Genomic DNA, 19,215 nt, shown 5'->3' with positions numbered 1-19,215 from the left:
CCTTGTGAAATCAACAAGTACTGGCTGTGTGCCCAGCATTGTGCTGGGTACTGAGAATTTTTAAAGATTGTCTTGCCCTTTTGAAATTTAAAGTTCAGTTGATTAATTTAGTAGCAGGATGTAATACTATGTACTATATATTTTCTAGAGGAGAGACTAGGATGTTGACAGCTTCCTGAAATTCTGTTCCCTTCTTCCCAAAGTGATTACACAACTTCTAGTCAGTCCCCTCCCTCTACTGTCACAAGCATCACAAGGAAAGGCATTCAGAGCAGCAACAAAAGGATGTGGACCTACTGGGCAGGGGGTGGGGTGCAGTTTCCACCAGGCTGAATGTTGTTTCTGATCTTTCTGAAACACCAGGAAGACTAGTGAAAGGGGCTAAGAAAAGTCTTTGAGGTTCCTTGCACTTCTTCCTCCCTCTTCCTTTGAAGCCCCACCTCCATTCCCACCCTGTGTCAGATTTGTAGCAGATAAACAAAGAGAGGGAAAGTGTTCCTTATGTGCTAAAATTCTTCACTATGGCCCTGATGCCAGCTTTTTCCAAGAAACACAAAAGATATGGGGGACCGTGGGGGAAAAGGGACTGAATAAGCTGAGCAGTCCAAGGCTTCCCATTTTGACAAGACCAGCATCCCAGAACAAGTTATGTCCAAGCCCCATCTGTATCTTATCCCCTCTCTTTAACAGCACTTCCCATAGGACCAAACCTCTGTTGCTGCAAAACTCATAACTGTCCCAAATAAACATATATCATGAAGATAATTTAATTAGCAAAGGCTAAATCAGCAGACACATTTCAATAAATGACACTGCTCCCTAACACTGCCTGTACTACCCTGCAGGGATCACCTGTGATGTTTTGACGGCACCATTTGGACTCGTGGTATTATTGCCTCAAACTTTTCATGTGAATTCACTCCAAGTGGATCCCAAATGCTGTTTTCCTAGGTGCAACCTCATCCCAACCATCACCACCTTTGAAAATAGAAAGCTCTCACTTCAAAAGCACTCTGATCAGATCCTTCCCAGTCTTCTCACTGCTGCCTCTCTCATCCTGAGGAGGAGGAGGGATATTCCACAGTTCCCCAGAATTGCCTTTGTGGTCAACTTGAAAAATAGCCAAAGTCATCAAACTCTTCCTGCCTGCATGTACGATTTCCTTACTTGGGATACATCAGGGACACAGTGAAGAAATTTTAGCAATTAAGAAACACTTCCTCTACAAATTAGAGACCTCAAAAATCTATTGTAATGCAATGTTAAAAAAAAAAAGTGATTCAAAATGAGCAGACTAGAAATGCTCACTTTTATGCTAAGCCATTTTTCTTTTGTACTGCTGTTCCTAAACTCTAATGCTGGGACTTAATAGATGAATCTTAGAGGCCCCATATACTACTTGTAACTCTCTCAGAGTAGAGCTCCAGAGGAGGGTTTGGCTTTTGACTCCCAGCCTAAACTTCCCTCACTGTCTCTTCTGCTATTTCTGGAGTGGTTCAGATAGGACAAGAAAAGAGTCAGAACTATTCCTAAGAAGGACTGGTTTGAGGGTGCTCAAAGAACCCTAGCCAAAATATCATTCCAGCAGGATGGGCTATAAAAATCAGCTTTTCAATTTAAAAGATAAAAAGAAAAGAAAGAAAATCTATCAGGTCACCTTGTCTTATAGGAGGTTGAGTTCATTTGGGGGATGTTCCCAAAACTGGAAAAAACAAATCAGAACTTTTAAGATTTTGAGATACGTGGTGATGGAGCTGGGGTGAATGTGTTTACTCCACAATACCGGACACTGTTGAATAAAGTTCAAATGAGTAATAATGTCCAAAGAACTGGTGAGAAAAGGAATGCAAAAGTTGATCTGATCATCCAATTTCCTGGGCTTCTCTAGGTATTTTGGTCAAAGGATGATTTCAGTGAAGACACTGGATTTGTAGTATACTCTTTAGTTCTAGGTGACCAGGTTGGACTTAGATCTGCTTTTGATTCCTCCAGAGCTTCTCCCAGGGTGTTCCAGCTGCTCCACCAATTGACTTTCCAATGAACTAGAAAGATTACTACTTGACTAATGCCAACTTAAGAAGGAAGGAAAGAAAGCTAATAAACGTGAAGAACTTCTAGGTTGACAGCCATCGTTACATTACTTGGGCAAGTATTACAATTATCAAAGACAAGTCGTGTATGCCACTAACAGCATAATGCACAATATCTGTTCAGTTTGACAAGTCCTGGGGCAGTGGAGAGTAAATTGAAAAAGGGAGATACCAGAAGGAAGCAGAGAGAGCACTACAAAGGGGACAGGTAGAGCAGAAGTGACAGAAAACATCATTTTAGCAGCAAGGAAGTTATGTACTTTTTTTGAATGAGAAAAAATAGTGACACCTAGGAAACCATCCTAATTTGGGCTCCAAGATTTTGCATGATGGTATACTAGGCTTGGAAGAGGAAGCGTATTAATTTGTTTGTATTGCCTCCAGCTGGAGCTAGAATGGCCATAGAGGACCAGTGACCTTTCTTTCAAAAGCTATAAGTTGGGAGGGATAGGGAAAGAGTGTGTCCTGTAGTACAGGAGACACAGCTTGGCTGAGCTTGCCTGGTCTCTTTCAGCAAAGATCACAAAATGCAGTGACATCAATACCAGGCAATATCCACTCAGGGATAGCAGCTTAGGCAGCAGTGATCAAATTAAGTGTCATGCCTAATGATAGGTTGGTAAAAGAATTAACAGTCTTAAAGGAGGGTGGGCCCAGCTTGAGTTCTATGCAGCTCTACTGGTTCTCTGCCCTGGGAAACAGAGAAACTTGAGAAAAACTTGCTGTCTGGCTGTGCAGCTTCATGTGGGGGAACAGGCAATCAGGTCTGGACGGCTGACCAAAAAGAGTGGCTCAAAATGAGATCCATCAATGACTTCATTGCAGCCCCAGCCAAACAATCAAAAGCAAATAGTCAGCTTCTAAAATTAATGCTTCTTGAGATGATTAGACAGCCAGAGGATTTCACATTTGGGTGTGGTAGGGAGGCTGCAGAAGGAGGGTATAAAAGTCCCCTCTTTCAAGCCACCCACCAGAGAAAGCAGCTGCATTTCCTTGAAACAGCAGATTCAATTTGTATCAAAATCAGACCTATAGTCACCTGGCAAAGTAAAACAAAGGAGCAGGGGGTGAGACACTTTTGAAAACAGGAAGGCGTTTTCACAACAATTACGGAATTGCTGGTAAGCCATTGTGCTCTTGGAATCCTTCTGCTGAGCTCCAGAATATCCTCCTTGTACTCCACCTCAACCCAGCTCTCAGATTGCATATCCAGGGTCAAGAGCAGGGTCATCCAGAAAGAAATGGTAAAATGAAAAAAGAAACTCAGCCTGAAGATGAGAAGTAAGAAAGGGTAGGCCTGATTTCTTCCATCCTTGGAGGATCTGGTGGAAGACTAGCAAGTTCTGGTTCTTGGTGCCATTGCAGGGGAGCACAAGTGGGCTTAATTAAAGTAAGAGGAAATAAATTTAAAATTAAAACCAGTGTGCAAAAATTCTAATCTGCCTAGAATTTGCTGCTGTGAGAGACCATTGAGAGAAGCATAGTGACTGCCACTGAAAGGACTTGAATAATTTTAGAGCTATTAATAATTTTGTTAGTCATGCAATATAAATGAACAGCAGCACAGTAATCAAATTGCTTGCTCCATAGTAGAGATCAGGGCCATCTGGTTTAAAATAAAAAACAAGATTAAGTATCTCTCTTCAATGCCAACATATATGAAGACTTATTCCCTAAACCCTTTTCCTAATGTAAAAAGGGGTGGAGGGTTATATAATTATACATACATACATACATATATATATGCATACATACATATACATACATACATATATATATACAGTTTTTATTTTTAATGATGCAATATATCTAATCTCATAGTCTGTAAAACTGCCAGATTAAAGCCCAGCAGAGGTAATCACCTGCAAGTGTCAGAAGAGAATTTGCTATTCTGAAGTTCACATCTTTTCTTATACATTATAGGAGATTCATGCATGGGTCTCCCTTTCCTTTATAGCTTAGGGCTCTGAATATTACTTAGTGGGCCATTCACCTGTTCCAATGTAGCATTAGATTTTTTTTTAGCTAAAGAGAGTAAAGTAAAGATGCTTAATTTAGTTTCCTTTTCTCTGAGAAATAAATACTTGTCACACATTCAGAGCAGCATGTTTATGCACAACTTTGGAACATGGAGATCAGTGAAATCTGATCCTCTCTTGAGAAAGAGAGATCTACATAGAGTTTGTCTAAAGATTTCCTGCCATAAATGGTCCCTGGTTGTTAGGAAACCTTTGAAGACCCTCCAAGATTTCCTGCTCAGTCTTATTTGATCCCCAGTAAACATGAAAATTATTATAAAGCAGTTTTATAAATGTAAATTACTCCATAAATGCAAAATAATTATGCCCAACTAGGCAACTATTTTCTGATTTCTGGAAGGTCAAATAGACTTGTCTGAGATAAATGATGGATATAACAGAATAATTCAACCTCCGAGGCACATTTACTTGTAAAGATGATGGCTATGAAAATGGCTATGTAACTATTTCTTCTCAAGCCCTTCAATTTCTCACTCCAGTAACTAATACTTGCATATAAAAAGACTTCCATGTTTTGGAATATCTTTACGTGATGTGGGTCTCTTGCCAATTGTAATTATTCATGAAGCTAACTTTAGTTTATTTTTTGCCCCTATTTAAGCCGTCATCTTCAGGAAATACTAAATACCTACATTTGGTGCTAAAGACGGAGAATACAAAACAGTGGGAGGCATGGATCTTACCCTGTAATAGCTTAAAGTCTAGTTGTAGATATCATAAAAGGAGAACTACAAATACAAAGAGGTGTTTATCACTTCCCAGAGTGCTCAGGATTGGTACAACCCAAGTATAGAGGGGTGGATAATGACTTAGAAGCTCTGGAAAAGATTTAAGGTGAGGGGAAGTGTGTTTGTAAAAGCGCATAGGCTGCAGTTGGTTATGTTAGTGAAACAATGGAGAGTACGGTTTGACTCAAGGATTTTTTCCACAAACACCACTGAAGTGATGTGGTACAATTACTAAGGGCATAAGCTCTGGATCTAAATAAGTATGGGTTCAAGTCCTGGTTCTACCATTTCCTTACTTGAGTGACCTTGAGAAAAATTAATGTAGTATCTACATAATAAATGCAAGGTTATTCCTGTCAAGCACTATGTGTTTTACATAGCACAGAGTAAATAACTCAATAATTTTTAGCTGTTATTTGCTGAGCACCACATGTACCAAATACGAATTCAAGGTATCAGGCTACTAAAAAGTAAAAGAAAGCCTCTTTGCTCAACAATATCACAGAAGATTTGTATAGCAAAATAATGGGAGGTAAGATTAGAAAGGTAGTTAGAGGCTATTGTCTACAGCCTTGATTGCTAAAATGAAGAATTAGCAACTAACCCTGGAAGCCAGTGAAGTCCTCAAAGGCTTTTATCAGGGAAGTAACAAAATATCTTTTTTTATTATTTGTAGTTTATTTGAAAATAGCAGGTCAGGTTGGCTTTCTCCATTTTGACTGTTTACTCACTAATTCTTACACAAGTCAAATTCCAGTACAACATATATCTAGGCAGTATAACTAGAACAAGTTCAGGAGCAAGAGCTGCTGAGAATGGGTAGCAACACTGAGAACAGGGGCATTGAAAGACAGAAAAGGTTGCTATCAGCAAAAGTAGCTAGATGTACAAAGCACTGTGTCCAAGAGATTCATCAAGTTCCAAAATGTTTCAGGCAAGCAGAAGATACATCAAAAGAAGATTCCAGGTAAAAAGTACATGTGGAATCTTGTGCAGTGTCAGATCTAGCTATTTGTGACAATAGGTACAGTAAGAACTATCTATGACTTGGATGCTTCACAGACACCCAAGACTCATCTTTAACACACTTCATGCCAGGGGTCAGGGGTCTTTACAATTTGCCAAATATTTAAAAATTATTTAAAGTGTTTGTATTTTCAGAGTTGTTGTACCTCATACTAAATCCTCAATCTCCTTCCCTTAGTTTTGGTTTGGATTATTGACTTGGGCTCTGATCCAAGCTAAACCTAAATGTGGGTTCATTAGTAGCTGTAACTAGCTAGAAAAGACAAGGGCATGTACAAAAAAGAAAAGGCTGACATGGAGACTGGAATGTGTTTGTTGCTTCGGAATTTTGTTTATAACAAATGTTCCTTGTAATAAAATACTCCATTGACTTGAGATATGGGAATATTTTTATTATAAAGAGATTTTCTGATAACAGCAACTTGGAGGAATGAGATTTATGATATTTGAATTGTTTAGGACAATTTTCTTAAATTGTCATTCATTCATTTGGCAATTATTTATTTATTTATTTATTTTAATTTTTTTATTAATCAAAAAAAAGAAAAGAAATTAACACAACATTTAGAAATCATTCCATTCTACAAATGCACTCAGTAATTCTTAGTATCATCACATAGATGTATGATCATCATTTCTTAGTACATTTGCATCAATTTAGGAAAAGAACTAGCAAAACAGCAGAAAAAGATATAGAATGTTAATATAGAGAAGAGAATTAAAATAATAATACTAATAATATATATATATATAAAAAGGAAAAAGAAAAAAAACAAAAACAAAAGATACAAACACACAAACAAACAAAAAACCATATTTCAGGTGCAGCTTCATTCAGTGTTCCAACATAGTTACATTACACTTAGGTATTATTGTGCTGTCCATTTTTGAGTTTTTGTATCTAGTCCTGTTGCACAGTCTGTATCCCTTCAGCTCCAATTACCCATTATCTTACCCTGTTTCTAACTCCTGCTGGTCTCTGTTACCAATGATATATTCCAAGCTGATTCTCAAATGTCGGTTCACATCAGTGGGACCTTACAGTATTTGTCCTTTAGTTTTGGGCTAGACTCACTCAGCATAATGTTCTCTAGGTCCATCCATGTTATTACATGCTTCATAAGTTTAGTCTGTCTTAAAGCTGCATAATATTCCATCGTAGGTATACGCCACAGTTTGTTTAGCCACTCGTCTGTTGATGAACATTTTGGCTGTTTCCATCTCTTTGCAATTGTAGATAATGCTACTATAAACACTGGTGTGCAAATGTCCGTCTGTGTCTTTGCCCTTAAGTCCCTTGAGTAGATACCTAGCAGTGGTATTGCTGGGTCGTAATCCATTCTGCCATTCTATGTCTTTTGATTGGGAAATTCAGTCCATTAACTTTTAGTATTATTACTGTTTGGATAATATTTTCCTCTACCATTTTGGCTTTTGTATTATATATATCATATCTGATTTTCCTTCTTTCTACACTTTACTCCATACCTCTCTCTTCTGTCTTTTCATATCTGACTCTAGTGCTCCCTTTAGTATTTCTTGCAGAGCTGGTCTCTTTTTTTTTTTTTTTTTTTTAAATTTTTTTATTAATCAAAAAAAAGAAAAGAAATTAACACAACATTTAGAAATCATTCCATTCTACAAATGCACTCAGTAATTCTTAGTATCATCACATAGATGTATGATCATCATTTCTTAGTACATTTGCATCAATTTAGGAAAAGAACTAGCAAAACAGCAGAAAAAGATATAGAATGTTAATATAGAGAAGAGAATTAAAATAATAATACTAATTATATATATATATATAAAAAGGAAAAAGAAAAAAAACAAAAGATACAAACACACAAACAAACAAACAAAAAACCATATTTCAGGTGCAGCTTCATTCAGTGTTCCAACCTAGTTACATTACACTTAGGTATTATTGTGCTGTCCATTTTTGAGTTTTTGTATCTAGTCCTGTTGCACAGTCTGTATCCCTTCAGCTCCAATTACCCATTATCTTACCCTGTTTCTAACTCCTGCTGGTCTCTGTTACCAATGATGTATTCCAAGCTGATTCTCGAATGTCGGTTCACATCAGTGGGACCTTACAGTATTTGTCCTTTAGTTTTGGGCTAGACTCACTCAGCATAATGTTCTCTAGGTCCATCCATGTTATTACATGCTTCATAAGTTTAGTCTGTCTTAAAGCTGAATAATATTCCATCGTAGGTATATGCCACAGTTTGTTTAGCCACTCGTCTGTTGATGGACATTTTGGCTGTTTCCATCTCTTTGCAATTGTAGATAATGCTGCTGTAAACACTGGTGTGCAAATGTCTGTCTGTGTCTTTGCCCTTAAGTCCTTTGAGTAGATAACTAGCAGTGGTATTGCTGGGTCGTAATCCATTCTGCCAGTCTATGTCTTTCGATTGGGGAATTCAGTCCATTAACTTTTAGCGTTATTACTGTTTGGATAATATTTTCCTCTACCATTTTGGCTTTTGTATTATATATATCATATCTGATTTTCCTTCTTTCTACACTTTACTCCATACCTCTCTCTTCTGTCTTTTCGTATCTGACTCTAGTGCTCCCTTTAGTATTTCTTGCAGAGCTGGTCTCTTGGTCACAAATTCTCTCAGTGACTTTTTGTCTATAAATGTTTTAATTTCTCCCTCATTTTTGAAGGACAATTTTGCTGGATATAGGAGTCTTGGTTGGCAGTTTTTCTCTTTTAGTAATTTAAATATATCATCCCACTGTCTTCTAGCTTCCATGGTTTCTGCTGAGAAATCTACACATAGTCTTATTGGGTTTCCCTTGTATGTGACAGATTGTTTTTCTCTTGCTGCTTTCAAGATCCTCTCTTTCTCTTTGACCTCTGACATTCTAACTAGTAAGTGTCTTGGAGAACGCCTATTTGGGTCTATTCTCTTTGGGGTGCGCTGCACTTCTTGGATCTGCAAATTTAGGTCTTTCATAAGAGTTGGGAAATTTTCAGTGATAATTTCTTCCATTAGTTTTTCTCCTCCTTTTCCCTTCTCTTCTCCTTCTGGGACACCCACAACACGTATATTTGTGCGCTTCATATTGTCATTCAGTTCCCTGATCCCCTGCTCAAGTTTTTCCATTCTTTTCCCTATAGTTTCTGTTTCTTTTTGGAATTCAGATGTTCCATCCTCCAGTTCACTAATTGTAGCTTCTGTCTCTTTAGATCTACCATTGTAGGTATCCATTGTTTTTTCCATTTTTTCTTCTTTGTCCTTCACTCCCATAAGTTCTGTGATTTGTTTTTTCAGATTTTCTATTTCTTCTTTTTGTTCAGCCCATGTCTTCTTCATGTCCTCCCTCAATTTATTGATTTGGTTTTTGAAGAGTTTTTCCATTTCTGTTCGTATATTCAGCATTAGTTGTCTCAGCTCCTGTATCTCATTTGAACTATTGGTTTGTTCCTTTGACTGGGCCATATCTTCAATTTTCCGAGCGTCATCCATTATTTTCTGCTGGTGTCTGGGCATTTGATCAGATTTCCCTGGGTGTGGGACGCAGCTGGTTGAAAGGTTTTTCTGTGAAATCTCTGGGCTCTGTTTTTCTTTTCCTGCCCAGTAGGTGGCGCTCGTGGCGCTCGTCTGTCTGCACGGCAGTCGCCCGGGAAACCGCGCGTGGAGGTGGGGGTCGCTGGCTGCCGCGGCTTGGGAGAGTGCCGGTCCTAATTGCCCAGCTGGCCCGAAACGCCAAGCGTGACGGGAGGGCCCCGCTATCCAATGTTCCCAGACCGGGGAGCCACGTGCGTGGAGGGGACCCCAGTCGCCAGCCGCCCCGGCCGGGAAAACGCGCGCCCCTCGGGTATCTCACCACAGCAGATTCTCCCTGCCCGTTCAGCCATTCCAGAATGGGGTACCCTGTCTTTTTGGTCTCTGTCGTGACTCCGGGAGCTGTTTCGTATTGTTTCTGTGGCAATTATTTATTGAGCTCCAACTATGTCCTAGACAATGTACTAGCCACTGGGGAAAGACTAGTGAACAAAACAAACACAGTTTCTGCCCTCATGCAACCTTCAGGACAGTGGAAAGAGATTAAAAAAATCCAGCAAAACTGACACCCACAACAATTTCAAGTTGTCATAAATGATATGAAAGACACAAACATAGGCCAAAATGATGATGTGGATAGAGGCAGGGAATGAGTATGTCTGACTCTAGAACAAATACTCTTAACCATTGTACCATAAGAGGAAGCTGAGAAACCAATTTTAGAGCAGATGGTCAAGACAGGCATGTCAGAGGAAGTAGTATTTAAGATGAGATCCAAAGATCACCTAAGCCTGTGACTGGTCTACACTGATATGAATTCACTAAATGTCAAGAGATGGCCTGTCGAGCAAATTGGATTTGTTTCAAGATATTTGCTAAAGATTAGACCAGTAAGGTTTCAGTAAAAGAAATAAGAGCTTTATAAAAGATTACACAGTGCAAGGAAAGAGCGGGAGGCAGAGGTTACTTTAAGACCTAGTGGTAGAAATGGAAATGGTTAATTCTGGAAAGCCTTACAGTGTATCTGTGAAACCATGTATTGAAATGATTTGCATACTCTTGGGACTGAAGGTCCTGAAACAGAACTCCCCTGTGTATTCCACAATTTCCACCTCTGTCAGATCTCATGGCTGCACTAGAGGTGTGATGTATTCTGAGCCTATGATTTATCTCTCTTTAGGCTTGCCTTGACATAACAAAAATTAAATGTTGTGTCTAAGAGCAGTCAGATGATCAATACTAACAACCAACCTGTTCCACGTGAACACAAAACAAGCCTGATTTTGAGAGTGGAAATCAGCAAATGAAAGCTCTCTTAGCACTGCCCACACTTGCTTTAGGCCTCCCATATAGGCTAACCCCAAAATTCAGAGGATTATTCCTTTCTGTAAGGCCTTTCCATCTTGTACTAGGTTTCATTCATCTATAAAAAAAGCAATTTCTACTTTTTCCTTGAGCACAAAGAACACAACAGATCAAGCCCCTAAGATCATCTCTATCTTCTGCCAATACTCACAATTGAAATCTACCATGAGGACGGACTATGGTGATCCCAAACCAGGAACTCTCAGTGGAGATGGAACCAAGGAGATTAGTAGCAAGGCTCTCAGCATAGGTTGATAAAAGGAGAATAAAAAGCCAACCAACTTTCACATATTTCCTAGGTCTTAACAAGCATTGTCTGTGGGCTCTTAGAGTAATTAACCAAGAGGCCCTCTATCTCCCTTAATCTCCATATTTCCTCAGACAAGAACTTAACAAAAAGCGGTGGAGTTCAATTGGACCACAATTCAAATCATATGATAGCACTGGTCAAATTTAGGTTAATAATGCGGTGCTTTATTAATCATAATGGATAGTTTTGGCAGGTAAAAAGTACAAGAAGCCTGCTTAAAGATTAATTACTGCCAACCTCATAAATTTCACTCAGGAGTCCTGAAACCAAGCCCTATTCCATAATCAAGCACCTCCCAAAGAATCAAGAACCTTCCAGAAAAAGGCTTTTTTCTCAAACAAAAGAGTAAATAGAAACAATCTTTCTGTGGCTGACCGGTTGTTAAGAGTGAGGTGAAGACAATCGCTGCTGAAATCTCCACCCCGACCCCAGTCCCTGGTGGTGGTAACGTGACTCTGGCTTTGGAGGCTGAGGCTAACCTTGTCAGCATAAAGCCCTGGAGCAGCTCAACAGTTACAAATGGCTGGGATCAGAGGGAAAATTGAAAGTCACAACAGGTGGACAAGTCAGACTAAAATAGGTGCGGGGCTCTAACTGAGGTTTCTTCAAACTTGTCCCTGCTGTGATCCAGACACAACACCTTGAATTCAGTAACTGGGGTAACCCAGTTAGCTAATTTATAATGTTGTCTGCCTTAAATTGTTGCCAGAATGTTTCCATGCCAGAGATGGATCTGTTCTGTTCTTTTAGGCCTCTGCTTCAGTAAGTAGTGCCCCCAGCAGAGATAGGAATGCTGAGAAAAGAGAGAAATGAGGAGAGAGATAAAAACAATTCTTCCTCTCTCTGATTGGCCTCCATTTTTCCATCCCTAGCTCTCAGTCTAGAAAAAAAAATGAGGTAGGGCCTCCCAGAATGACTTTGACCTATTCAAGATGATGAGGTGAAGTCAAACCCACAGAAGAGCTGTAATGTCATCTCCTTTTCCTCTTCCTACCCAAAGTCTTCATCTCACAAAGGATGTACTATTCCAGGCATGGCTAGAAAGCAGAGAAAATCCTGTACAAAGATTGATACTATTTTCTTGGAAATTGACCTATTCACTCAGCTTAGCATCACAGTAGTGACAAAGGTAAAGAAAAGTGTACAAAAAGACAGGCAAAATTGACATATTCAGGACCAAACTTGTTTCATTAAGTGTCAAAGAAGAATAATGATGAGCTCCTTATGTTCCTTATTGCTAGAGAACCCTACTTATTTTTTAAACATTTTTATTGCAGTAGTGTATATATAAAACAAAATTTCCCATTTTAAGTGTACAGTTCAATGACATTAATCACATTCACAAAGTTGTGCTACCATTACCACCATCCATTGCCAAAATAATTCCTTCACTCTAAAACAGAACTCTGGATGCTTTAAGGAATAACATCCTATTCCCCCTGGTAATCTCTAATCTACTTTCCATCTTTATGAACTTACTTATTCTAAGTATTTCATATAACTGGAATCATACAATATTTGCCCTTTTGTGTCTGACTTATTTCAAAGAACTTTATTTTACAAAACATTTTCATATATACTGATACATCTGAAATCCCAACAACACCATGAGGTAAATTGTAGAGTAATCATTTGACAGATGAGGAAACTGAAGCTCAGATAATTAAATGGACTTGTCCAAGAACACTTAGTTAGGAAGTAAACAGAAGACAAAGGTTCAGACCCAAGTCTATCTGACTCCAAATCCTGCTCTTTCTACTATATCTGTGATTCCCAAATCTTCATAAATGTGAGGATCCATTCCAGATCAAAATAGTTCAGAGTCCCACAAAAGAGTGATTGTTCTTTCAGTAGCCTTGATATAATAAGATGAACCATGACAAAAAGCCGCTTAATTTAATAATGCTTTTAAGTGAATTTATATTTTATTTACCCAAACACCACCAATATTCATTTAAAATATTGGTTGATCACATTATTTTTAATCTATAGATAATTCTGGGAGTGTATATAGATTCATAGACCCTGCACAATGGTTGGGAACCACAACACCAAGTCTAAAGAATTTGATTCATACTCTGACCACTAAACAATATAATGTGGTGGTCACATGTTCAGTCTCTGGAATCAAACTGTCTGGGTCCACAATAGTATCTACACTAAATGTCCCAAATACCTTGCTCCGAAAACTTATCTAACAGTACTGCCTTGGGCAGGTTATTTAATTTTTCTTTGTTTCAGTTTTCTCTTCTTTAAAATAGTATAATTATAGTACCTACTTCATAAGTTGTTTGTGGAGATTAAATGAGGTTAAACACGTAAAACACCTAGTGCAATGCCGGACACATAGAAAGTTCTAAAAAATATTTACTATTATCTGCTGCTATCTTTATCAGGTCATTGAAGTTGTCTTCAATTATTTCATTTGTAAAATGAAAGTAACAATAACTTAATTGCTGCCTTAAAACAAGTGACTTACCATGATATCCCGAGGTTCCTTCTAGCTCTAAAATGTATGATTTTGAGATGATCACCAGCTCTTCCCCAATAACAAGACTGCCTCTAGCTTAAAAGAGCCATTTCAAGGAAATCTAGAGAAGAAGAACTTATGAAAATTTAAAAGTTCAGAACAAAAAACTAAGCAGGACAACAGAATAGACTTCAAATTTCTGATGATCATAGCAATCGAAATATTTCAGAGTTCATACCCTTTATGGTTTCCAAACCAAGTATGATCACGGAGGCCTGAACCTGGGACACTGCAAGAGTTCACAAAAGAAATTCAGAAAGATCCAGGATTATAGTCTGTTTTCCAAGCAGATCAGCTCAAAGCATTAGCTGTCCATGAAGTGCCAATGAGATTGCCCAATACAGCAAGTTTTGCCTTTAGACAGTATCTATGGGATTTTTACACTTACATTCCATTAAAACTCCATTCAGTCACTGACCTCTTCATAATTATAACACTCCAACATATAAAATGCCACAAATCCCAAAGATAATGATTTCCTTAACTTATTTTTACTGGTCCCCAGTGAAAGTAGATGAAGGGACACGCATAGAGAAGCATTGAAGTGTCTTGAAAAAACAAACACACACTAGCACTAGGGTTCAGAAAAGCCAAACCTCATCCTTGGACTTACTACTTAGTGTGTGTACAACTCTTGGAATGTCACTTAATCTGTCTATGCTTCAGTTTCCTCAATGGTAAATTTGTGATAATTTCTCCTGCCATGTCTATCATACAATTATAAGATAATTCTTTTGGGGAAACAATGTGTGCTTGTGCAAATATTTCTCCACATTTATGATTCCAGAACCAGTTTGGAAAACAGGGAAGCAGTTTTTTCTCTTTTTCCAGAATGCAAGTCACATTTATTAATAGTGTTTGTGGTTGGTTTCTTGCTGCAAGAGGGATAATTGCAAGAACACAAAAACGTTACATGCTACAGAACTACAGGCTGCTTTTCTGTAAACCAGTCCAACATACATATTGCATTATTTAATATAAATAATAAATGTTTCAGAGGTAATCACTTTTGAAAAATAAAATGTGCGGTCCTTCAAATAGAAATACCCCTACTGAGCCACAATCGTGAAACAAAAACTTTGAGGTGTTTTTCCAGAATAAGGAATCATCCAGACACTCCCCATTGGTCCCCCATAGCATAGACATAAACCCGTGGTCAGGATAAGGGGTCAGTCTTTGGCTACTTCAAGACACATTTAACAGCTATATACACAGTATGATAAACCCTGTTAAATTTCTCCAAATCATAAGTAGATAGAAACATACCGATAAGTTTATCCTTATTTAAGGCTGAGCATTAACGTTAAATTGAATAAATAGAATGTTCTTGGTTATAGCTTCCTTCTGCTGGAGGCTTCATATCTCTTTATATCTGTCTACTTGATTCACCAAATCTTGATATTGGTGTTCCATGGGCTCATGTGAGAAGAGGTGTGCCTCCTATTAGCCACACTTTTGCTTTCACCAAAATGAAAAGAAAATCAAACCCAGAGAACAAATCAAGGAATGCTCCTTGAGTAGTTTCCCTTGGGTACTCTGGGTACTTAATGATGGATTGTTCTGCCACACTACCCAACTGAAGAAATCCATCCTCCCTTTCAGTCCCAACTACCTACATTTTATTAATAGCTTTACTCAATGGAAAGGTGTTTCATATATGAAAATTAGGAATCAAGAAAAAATTCTGGTAAATGCCCCCTAAACAACAGCAGGAAGGGTGTAAATATGATGATTTTGGCAGTATCAGTCTTAACCTATCTTATGATCAACTAGATTAATTTTCTAAGCAACCATTAAGAGGGATCCAGATAGCTCAGATAATTGGGACCAGGCTATACAGTTGGGTTTTCTCTGTTACTTTTCCGGAAGAGAAACACAGCCAGTTTGTGTGATGGCATAGGCTTATTAGGGTCTGCCTGGAGCACATGGCAAGGAGACATCAATCTAAAATGTGTTGAGAAAGAAGGCTGTAAGCTTTGGAATATGGAATCTCTGCTATAGAGCTCAATTGTTCTCTCTGCAGAAATAGCCTCTCTCCCCCAATCCTGTTAGAGTCAGCTTGAAACCATTTCCAAGTTATCAAAATTTACAGAAAAATAATTTTATATTTGCTATTTAAAAACTAAAGTAGTGTTTATGTCAAAATCAGCAGTTTGTTGGACTTCCTACACTTATTTTAAAGTTTAGCATAATTTTTACTTTGAATTACATATAGGGAGAACATATATTCAGTGCTTAGAATCTGGCCAGGATTGAAGTACATTTTAAAGAGATGCTTGCAAGCATTTTAAAAGACTATTTGTAGAAGAAGATATGAGCTCCAGAATCCAAGCATCTCCCTACATTTAGTTGAATAACTCTACAAACAACCTATTTACCATAGATTTTAGCTGAAGTTTGTTGTCTGCTGCAACAGGTTACCTGGAGGCTGAGGCTGGACTCTCAGACTAGCTTCCAGGGAACAGATGTTAGCCAGTGAACCCTGGTTAAGAGGTCATGAAAGATCTGCATATCAGAAAGTCTCTTTGGAGAGGCTATGGGTTTGAGACTCAGGTATTAAACTGCTGAGATGACCCAAAGCTCCAGAGCTACCAAATAAGAACCTGCTCCCAGCATTGAGATTAAGAGAGAAACTAAGAAAACAAACATTCCTCAAAACCAGTATTTAATCTCTTGTTGCTGGAAGTTGGGGTTTCTTGATTCCCTGTGGATGATGCAAAAAGTACAGGAGGAAGAACACTAATGCTAAAGAGGTTCAAGTTCCTTCAATGAAACCAGCCAGTAAAAAGTGTAGTCAACTTCACAGCAAAATTAAAGGTCACATTTCGGCAACTCAATGATGAAAATGAAGCTCTTTGAAATTCTGCATGCCTTCCTAAGCAAACAGATGCTTCAAGCTTCATCCTGGCTCTTGTCCAAATCTATATTAGACAAATATTGAAATCCAGTTTAGGATTTTTCTTCCACTGTCATAGGCTGAAGCATTAACTCAAGGTTTTGGCCCAGCCAAACAACTTAATCGCTGCTTGAACCAGTGCATTCACTTGAAATAATTTAGTAGCTGGGGCTTTCACCTCCAGCAGGTTTAAGTAAATCTGGATTAGTAGTCCTTTTCTTACTTAAATGGACTGTACATCTCCTGCTGTTGGGTCTTCATTAACAAACCTCTGAATATACTGAAGGACAAATAAACAAGACTCTTGCCGTGCACACATGTTCTCACAAGATCCTCCACTTTCATCTCTAACCATCTCTCTTGCTTCCTGGGATTCTCACTTCCCATTGAGTTCTCTGAACAGTATTTTCATCAGTGTCTTTTTAGTCAAATATCATGTCCACTTATTTTAGCTCTTCAACTCTTCTGTCTTTACTTCCCAACTGTACAATGTCATTAACTCCCATGGATTTCTTTTGGTTTCCTCTGTCTACAGAGACAATTCATACTCAAAAATAGAGTTCTCCCATTACCTAACTTTTGCCCTCCCAGCCCAACAGGAACAGCCCTAAATAAAAACCCATATCATTATAGACGAGGAGGTCAAAGCATGTGTGATTCACAAGGCCATTTCCAGACTCAAATGACTGAGCAGTTCAATTTCAAAAAGGATTATAAAGAAGAAATTGACATGGGCAGGTGAGGTGCATAGGAGGAGACCTGAGTTTAGGTTTGGCTAGATGACCTTGACAATTTCCTGATAGCTCCATACACCACTGCTTTACTGTTTTAAAAATACAGACATAATTGAAATGTCAGCTACGTGTTTGTTTCATGGCAGATTCATGAGTCAGTTACAAAAAAAGAAAAATTCTGCAAAAGCCTAAAGAGCTCCATAAATCCTTTTCCAGAAAAATGGAAATAGTATAGAACATAAGAGGAAGAAGTTGCCAAATTTTGTCCCATTAATCTGTATTTGGTTTCCTTCTCTTCTCTCTCTTCCTGGATGTGGGGGTCAGGTTCATGTGTCAACTTGGCCAGGTGGTGGTGCCCAGTTGTCTGATTGGGCAAGTGCTGGCCTTTCTGTTGCTGTGAGGACCTTTCATGGACTTAAATCATGACCACATTGGCTGCATCCACAGCTGATTACATTTGCAATCAGCTAAAGGGAGTGTCATCTGCAATGACACTTAATCTAATCACCGGACGGCTTTTAAGGAGAATTCAGAGAATGCAATCACTATCCCTGCTTCAGCCAGCCAGTCTCTCCTGAGAGTTCGTTGAGGACTGGAGCTGCCAGCTTGTGTCCTACCCTACAGACCTTGGACTCTTACATCCCCATGGTTACATGAGACAATTTTATAAATTTTATATTTATAGATATCTCCTGTTGATTCTGTTTCTCTAGAGAACTCTAGCTAATACACTGGGATATGCCACAGTTAAAATTTCAATCTATGTGCTAATAACATCCAAATCTGGATCTCTGTATCTGATATCTCTAAACTCTGCACTCACATATCCAAGTGCATATTTGACATATTCACTTGAATGTCTCACAGACACTTGATATTCAATCTTCCCCAAATCCTCCTCTTTGATTCCCTAATCCTTAAAGAGAATCATTATCCATTCAATATCAGAGTCAGAAATGTGGAGGTTGGCCTCTCCCTCACTCCCTCCTCCATCCATTCTACTTTCATAAGTATCTGTCCCTTCCTCTCCATCCCCACTGCAACCACTCTAGTCTTGGCTTCCATAATTTCTTGCATTACTGCAACAGTTTTTTAGATGTCCACGAACCTTCATCTTTGTTCATGATGATCCACATACTTTTCACTTGTGCTTTCCTCTACCACCATCATTCCACCCCTCCTTTCCACTACAATTAAGTACTTCTAACAATTAAGAACCTGTAAGTAGTAACTACCTACTAGTGTCAGGCACTGGTCTAGGATTTTTTATGTATATTCCCCTTTCATCTTGGAAAAAATCCTTTGAGGAATCAAATTTTATTATTGCCATTTTACAGAGGATAAACTAAGACTCAGGAAAAGATGCAATTTGTTCAAGAACAAACAGCTAATTTAAATTTAATTGCAGTCTGCTGGATTCCAAAGTCCATCCTTTCCACCACAGTGTACTACCTCCTTTATCTACTGTTATATCTAGGATTCTTCATTTGACTTATTTAGACCTTCTTTCCTCTTAGACAGACAGTATTTTGAGCAACGTCGTTCTTCTGCACTACTATATCCTTAGCATTAAGCACCTCTCAATACGTTATCACTGAATGAATCAAAATAATGACTGATTGAAATTCATCAAGAAACATTCTCCACAAGTTCATATCTCAATTTTTCCCATCTCACACCTTCGCTGAGGCACTACTTCAAATATTATGTTCAATATGAGAGCTGTTTTGGAACTTTAACCAGAGTAATTCTGCTGATTCTTTTCTCAATCTCTTTGTGATGGCCCAAGATACTTTTCAACCTGCTGGGTTTTCATGCCTAGTAAAGCCTTTTCTTAGTCCCAGCATAGTCAGGAACATGGCTGATATGGCATGAGTCCCAGCTACCAATAAATTTAGGGTGGGGGTAGGGGATGTGAAGAATGACCTGCTTCTACCCTCTCCAGCTTAAGAGGACATAACAGTGTACCCTCCTGA

This window comes from Tamandua tetradactyla, chromosome X (assembly GCF_023851605.1).
Source record: "Tamandua tetradactyla isolate mTamTet1 chromosome X, mTamTet1.pri, whole genome shotgun sequence".
NCBI lineage: Eukaryota > Metazoa > Chordata > Mammalia > Pilosa > Myrmecophagidae > Tamandua > Tamandua tetradactyla.
Note: the sequence above shows the minus strand (reverse complement) of the source record.